At 53.0% G+C, this 7,500-nt stretch overlaps 1 protein-coding gene across 1 annotated transcript in view; it reads left to right on the top strand.

The window, feature by feature from the left end:
• Positions 1-7,500, top strand: part of LOC119578205 (semaphorin-1A-like) — a 37,026-nt gene that overhangs the window by 5,032 nt on the left and 24,494 nt on the right. The gene's annotated exons all lie outside the window — the stretch shown is intronic.

The following is a 7,500-nucleotide window of genomic DNA, read 5'->3' as shown; positions in this document are numbered from 1 at the left end:
TGTCAGGCGATGGATTAAAAAGCCGGAAGAGGGCGGAAAGGCGGAGGAATTGCACAAGGGGAGTGGGGCGGGTCTGTTGTTACTCCCACTCAATAACCCTGTGGTAACTCCCGTCCCCCCCCCCCCCCAGCCCAGGTGGGAAGCGCGGTAGGGGGGGCGGGAGCGAAAGGATAGGGGGTGGATGGCGGACGCCCGTATAGAGACACAGGAGGCATTACCACGTCGCATTTAATTACGGTGGGCGCTCATAAGGGCGGCTATACAAGAGCCCCATATGTTAGCGTGTCGTGAGGGCGTGGGGGTTGGGGGTTGAGGCTTTGTGGGCGCCCCGTAGGCCTAGTGCCATAAATAAAAGGGGTGGGAAGGGCGCAGCGGAGGGAGCGTCGAAGGCGGCCACACCTGTTCCGCTGCCACGGCCGCCCGCAGGTGGATAGGCCTACGTCTCCAATGCTGCCTTGTCTTGCTGTGAATACACGCGACATTTGCATATATTTTTTTCCGCTGACGCGCGTGCAAATACAGCCTAATCAACCACATGCAGTGAAAACATGTCGGCTCCCATGCAAGCACATGAAACCCCGATGTTTTTTTTTTTTTTTTTTTTTTTTTTTTTTTTTTTTTTTTTAACACATACTCCCCTGCTTTGATAGCTCCCGGGCCCTTGCTTGTCCTTTTTTTCTCTCTCTCGCTTTCGCTAATGGTTTCAAGATTCGGACGAAAAGAGAGACGTCACGAAGACCCAGGGGCGCGATTAGATGACCTTTTGCGCCGCCCACGAAATGAATTTAATACCAAATCCACAGAAAAGTGCTCTTCTCCTCCTACGCCCTTTGGGAAGCCGACATCGGATCCCCCCTTGTGCTTCACGTTCGCTCTTTGCCTCGCTGCGTGATCCCTTCTCCTCTCTTTGTCTCTCTTTCAGTACCTTATCTTTCGCTCACTCTCTCTGTTTTTTTGTGATTTGTTGTTGCTGGCTTCTTTTTTCTTTTCTTTTTTACCCTCTCGCGCATTCGCCCTCTCGCATTCATCACTTCTCGCCTCTTTGTCTAGTGTGCATCCCTATCCCTTCCCCTCTTTCCCTCCCTCCCCCCCCTCTCCTCCCCCTCCCCACCCCCTCCTCCTCCTCCTCCCTTATTCCCCCACCCCCTCCTCCCCTCCCTCCCCCCTCAGCAGCGTCCTGCAACACTATCAGTCGCAGCTGGCACGCTGGCTGTGCAAGAACGCTGGCAGCCGACGGACAAAAACCCATGATGTCATTGCCACGCCAGAGCTGATGTTCCAACACGTTAACGATGCGATTCGACCTAGACTTGTTTTTTTTTTTCATGTCTTTTTTGTGGACTTTATTGTGTCTCGGAATTCCTCTTTTTTCATGGGGAGCGGGAGTGGGTATTTGCTTTGGGAGACACAATGATTGAGCCGAATGCCATTCCCAGTTGTAATATCAGATGTGATTTTTTTTTTCTTCTTAGAAGTTCTCTCCTCTCTTTCTCTCTCTCTCTCTCTCTCTCTCTCTCTCTCTCTCTCTCTCTCTCTCTCCTCTCTCTCCTCTCTCTCTTCCTCTCCACCTTCTCTCCCCCTCTACTTCCCGTATATCTCTCCCATTCCACCTCACCTCCCCTCCTTTTCTCTCTCTTTTTCCACCTCTCCTCCCCCTCTTTTCTCTCTCTCTACCATCCTTCCCTCCCTCCTCCCATCCCTCCCCCCATCCCTCCCCCCATCCCTCCTCCCACCCCTCCCACGTGCGTGACGGAGACGGTGCGGCAGACAAAGTGTCTGTCGGAGTCACGTGATGCTCGGCCGGAGGCGTCGCGCTTCGACACGTGAGCTCCTTCGGGCCATCAGGGTGGATGGGATGAGGTGACATCGAGGAAGGGAGGGGAGGGAGGGGAAGGGAGGGGAGGGAGGGGAAGGGAGGGGGAGTCGTAGACAGGTCGGGTCTCCCTTGCCCCCTCCTGACGCAGGCTCGCTCTTGAGGCTTGTCGGGAGAACAGCGGAGTTCGTGGGGCTGGGCGGAACGGCGTCGGTCGTGGGTACTTTTCTTTTTCTGTGGCTATTTCGCGTCTCTCTCTCTCTCTCTCTCTCTCTCTCTCTCTCTCTCTCTCTCTCTCTCTCTCTCTCTCTCTCTCTCCTCTCTCTCTCTCTCTCTCTCTCTCTCTCTCTCCCTCTCCCTCTCCCTCTCCCTCTCCCTCTCCCTCTCCCTCCCTCCCTCCCTCTCCCTCTTTCTTTCTCTCTCTCTCTCTCTCTCTCTCTCTCTCTCTAAGGTCTGTTAGAGGTAATATATTGCCTGCACATTATATCTTCTTTTTTCTCTCCGTTTGGTCCATGTGGTCCTTAGCTCGGCTCCTGTGGGAGAGCATCCTCAGTATGTCAAGGCCTCGTTCCCCTAAGCAGCTTCACACGATGGCGCTCACACAAGAAGTCAAGTCGAGGAACACATGTGTCAACGATAAGCTAATCAGCACACTACATGCGGGACACATGTGTAGCCGCAGTGAGAGTGCGCAGCGGGACGCCTCGCGGGCGTTGGCGGCGGTGGGTGGCGAGTGAAGAGAGAGGAGGAGAAGGAGAGAGAGAGAGGGAGAGGAGGAGAAGGGGTGAGAGAGAGAGAGGGAGAGGAGGAGAAGGGGTGAGAGAGAGAGGGAGAGGGGAGTGGAGGAGAAGGAGAGAGAGAGAGGGAGAGGAGGAGAAGGGGTGAGAGAGAGGGAAAGGGGAGTGGAGGAGAAGGAGAGAAAGAGAGGGGGGGAAGTGGACAGAGAGAGAGAGAGAGAGAGAGAGAGAGAGAGAGAGAGAGAGAGAGAGAGAGAGAGAGAGAGAGAGGGTAAGAGGTAAGTGGAGAGAGAGAGAAAGAAAGAAAGAGAGAGAGAAAGAGAGAGAGAGAGAGGTGAGGGGGGGGGGCAGAAGGACAGACTTCTGTGTTGTTGATGCAGTTTGGGAAACACTAGCATGTGGTGATGGCTTCGAGGCACAAGGGCATGTCAGAAAGAAGTGTTGCAGTGCCAGCCTCGAGCCCCTCCGCCCACACACACCCTCCCCCCCCACCCGAGCAACGTCTGCAAGCAATTTTATCTTCTTGCCATCATCCCCGAACGAGCGGTCGTCGGAAGTCGGCCGACGACGGATGCTGAACAAAACGTCCTCATCTCGGGATCGGGATGAGCTTGTCCGCACCCGACCCGACGCGCAACGCACCCGGCGGAGGATCATCATCTGCGCCCGAAATCTGGGCGCTTAGGGAGGGATGAGACCGAGAAATCTGCAGAAGAAATAAAGGAGGAAGAGAGAATCTTGGGGGATTGCAGTGGCGCGTGCGGGCGGGGGGAGGCCACGGAGGGGGGGCGGGGAGTGGGAGGGAGGAAGGAGGGAGGGGGGGCTTTGTGCCTACTTGGGGGAAAATAACTTCGTGTAATTCACTTGCCGTTCACGAGCTCGTAGAGTGCACGTTCAGCGGTTTTTGAGCAGGAACTTCGATGATGGTGTTATAGCTGGGCTGCGCTCTCCTGCGTACCCCCCTCTCTCTCTATCTATCTATCTATCTATCTATCTATCTATCTATCTATTTATCTCGCTCTCTCGCTCTCTCGCTCTCTCGCTCTCTCTCTCTCTCTCTCTCTCTCTCTCTCTCTCTCTCTCTCTCTCTCTCTCTCTCTCTCTCTCTCTCTCTCTCTCTCTCTCTCTCTCTCTCTCTCTCTCCCCCCTCCCTCCCTCCCTCCCTCCCTCCCTCCCTCCCTCCCTCCCTCCCTCCCTCCCGCCCTCCCTCCATCCCTCCTCCCCTCCCCCTACCCTACCCTGCCTTACCCTACCCTCCCTCCTACCCCTCTTTTTTCACTCACTCTAGACATAAATACGGTCTGTTATCATAGACGCATCAGTAACAATAACATTACTAATGGCCATTGGGTCAGGCTGCAGTGAAGGTCACTTCGGTGCAGTTAAGCCTCGAATCCTTCAACCAGTGCAGCCTGTTTCGACCTCGCACTCCATAATTATCTGTGTAAACAAACCTAGTTCTCCCGTCTGCTAATGGCTGTCCATAGTTTTTTTTTTCCTCCTATCCCGCCTCTCCTTTTTTTCCATGCGGCATGGAAGTTCATAATTAGATTTGGACTGGAGGGCCATCGAGGGTTAAGCTAGGCTACGGCGACAGTCATAGTCGTTGGCTCCCTTTTACGAGGAGAGTTCGGGAGCGGGGGAGGGCCACAGGAACAGCGCGTGCCACGGGCCATAAGGGCGGCTCTGACTTGGAAACTGCAAGGGGAAGGAGTCGTAGGAGCAGTGGTGGGATAGTTCTTTCTTCACCCCGTAGGTTTTACTGGTCCTGCGGGACTCGGACAATCCTCACTTAAGCAGCACTTCTCAAGGGCCGAGGAGCCAGCGCCTCGCCAGGAATTCCTTCGTGACAGCGCGGAGGCCACGCCATGCTTTCACGCCTTCGAAGGCCTTGCTTTTGCTCTCTCTGCAGTTGTGTTGCACATGCAGACATATCGCAGCTAAACTCAGACGGGCGCGCTCGTGCCTACACACACACACACACACACACACACACACACACACACACACACACACACACACACACACACACACACACACACACACACACACACACACACACACACACACACACATATATATATTATGCAAGCTCATAGGGGAAACGTCTCAGTGTAGGCCTATCCATTTTCCCTGCTCATTTCCATTCCTTGCGAGTCAATGCACAGCTGGAGACCAATTCCAAGGAAGATTTCTTGATGACGCGAATTCTCATTAAAACCGAGAGCAAATTACAGGAAAAGTTCACACGTTGTTGTAACAGAGGGAGGGGAGGGAAGGGTAATGGTAAGGGGGGATGGGAAAGGGGGGGGGGGATAAGGGAAAAGGGGTTAGGGGGGTTTTCGTGTCCGGCGATACGGTTTTAAATTGGAAACTGGGATTATGGGCCGTATTACAGAGGGTTCGTAGGGGCGGAAATGGCGTGCGATGGGGGTCATTCATCGGGTAGGAGAGCAATTTATTAAACGTGCCCCTCGGGTATTCTTAGAGAGGGCCAACTTGTCGTTTTGGGGGAGGGATCAAGGAACTGATGGGCGTAGGGGATGGTGAGGGTGTGGGCGTAGGTGGGGGTGTGAGTTGGGGGTGGGTGGAGGTATGAAATGGGTAATGGACCGTCTAAGGGAAACGGCCAAAGAGAGCGGAGAGAGAGAGAGAGAGGGAGGGAGGGAGGGAGGGAGGGAGGGAGGGAGGGAGAGAGAGCAAAACAAACTTTAGAAAATCAGTAGCAAAAAAAAACGCATTTCCAGCATTGCAAATTTCAACGCTTTCGGAAAAAGAAAGAAAAAAGAAAAATGCGTAGCAATGTGCAAAGGAGCGCCATTGCAAGGTTAAATCAGCACTGCAGGAAAGCGGAAGGTCCATTGCACAAGGATGCCATGAATAAGTCATTAGACCTACTTGAGACTGCTGGAAAGAGGGGAAGAGAAGGAGAGGAGGGGAAGGATGGGAGAGAGAGGAGAGGAGGAGGGGAAGAAGGGGAGAGAGAAGGAGAGGAGGAGGGGAAGAAGGGGAGAGAGAAGGAGAGGAGGAGGGGAAGAAGGGGAGAGGGAGAGAGGAGGAGGGGAAGAAGGGGAGAGGGAGGGGGAAGGAGGGGAAATACGGGGAGGTGGGTTGGCGTGCGAGCGAGGAGTGAGGGGAGAGGGAAGTGGAGGGGAGGGGAGGGGGGGAGGTAGGCGGTGGGAGGGAATGGAGGGGGGGGGCGGGGTCATTCCGTCTCTCATCTGAAAAAGAATTATTAACCATGTCTCTTTCTGGGCGGCCAAAGCTGTATTTGCCAATTAATATTTCTTTGATACCCGGGGAAGTTTGAAGAGTGAAACTTTCATGGCATGTTTATTATTTTTGTGACTTGTTGATCGTTAATATTTAAATTTTCATGGTTGTTGACGTAGCGAGCCGCCGCCCCGAGATATTGCATGCATTAGTAATTTATGAGACTTTTGATTAACTTTTTTTCCTCTTGCAGTTTTTCTTGCATTTTTATCTCGGGCCTTTGTTTTTATGCGGGCATTCCCAGATGGTTGGAATTACATTCCTGCGTGTGTATGCATCACACGTCGAGACACGAGCCAGCGCATGCACACGCACACACACATACACACGCACACACACACGCACACGCACATGCACACACACACACACACACACACACACACACACACACACACACACACACACACACACACACACACACACACACACACACATTGCAACAACCGGCGAAAGAATTTTATCGAGCGCCGGCCGGTGCCTATTCGAGTTCGCAGAATTTCAATAAAGGTTTGTCTGGCGCGAGTTAGAGTAGCGGGGATTCGTCGGAAGCTCCCTCCCGCAGAAGGCCACAGAGGACGCGGCTTTCGGGTATTTACGCGACGCCCAAGTGGGAGGATCCAATACTTATAATGGCTATTGAATTCTCCGTGGGTGGGGGTCGCGTGCCGGGGACAGGGGGAGGGGGGAGGGGAAAGGACGGGGGAGGGAGGAGATAGCGGAGGGCGCGACGCTTTTTTTTCTTTCTTGTTCTTCTTTTTCTTTCTCTTCTCCTTCTTCATTATTTCTCTTCTTTCTCATTTCCCTTCCCTCTCGTTTTCCTTCTTTCCTCGATCCATTTTCTCTCTCCTCTTTTCTCCTCCTTTTCGTGACCGCAAGAAAATCATAGTTCGTGTGTGGCTCCCTTAAGTGAAAAATATATTTTCTTTTTGTAGGAAAACGATAGCTGTCGATGATCAAAGTCTTTCCGCCATTTATTCTTTTTTTCTTTTCTTTTTGCTTCTTCCTCTTTTTTTCTTTTCTTTTCTTTTTCTCTCTTTTCAGGGGGGGGAGAAATGTGGAAACCGTGTTCTCAAGAGTCCTTTGGGTTATGCCTCGGAGCCTTAGCATTGCAAATTCCCTTTGTTAGGGGCCCCGGAGGGATATTGCAAAGCCAGTTAGAATGGTGTTGCTAACTTAAGAGAGAAGACAGACGGGAGAGAAGGCGGCTGGAAGGGAAGGGGATTTATTAAGAGAGAGGGAGAGAGAGAGAGAGAGAGAGAGAGAGAGAGAGAGAGAGGGGGGGGGAGTAGAGGGATGTTGGTAGGGAGAGGGGAGAGAGAGAGAGAGAGAGAGAGAGAGAGGAGAGATCTGGAGACGAGAGAGAGAGAGAGAGAGAGAGGAGAGGAGAGAGAGAGAGAGGGGGGGGGGGGGAGTAAGAGGGAAGTTGTAGGGAGAGAGAGAGAGAGAGAGGGAGAGAGAGAGAGAGAGAGAGAGAGAGAGAGAGAGAGAGAGAGAGAGAGAGAGAGAGTGGGGAGCGGAGGGGGTAAAAGGAATATTGTAGGAAAAGGGGGGAAGAGAGGAGGGGTGAGAGGTAGAGGGAGAAATGGGGAGAGGGAGAGATGTCGAGAAAATTAATAAATCCCGCACCAACAAAGCAGGATTACTGTAAAAGCGAAGGCTATTTTGGCACGTGCGGTC

Source organism: Penaeus monodon, chromosome 10 (genome assembly GCF_015228065.2).
Source record: "Penaeus monodon isolate SGIC_2016 chromosome 10, NSTDA_Pmon_1, whole genome shotgun sequence".
In the NCBI taxonomy this organism is placed as follows: domain Eukaryota; kingdom Metazoa; phylum Arthropoda; class Malacostraca; order Decapoda; family Penaeidae; genus Penaeus; species Penaeus monodon.
Note: the sequence above shows the minus strand (reverse complement) of the source record. Positions and strands in the feature narration are given on the sequence as shown.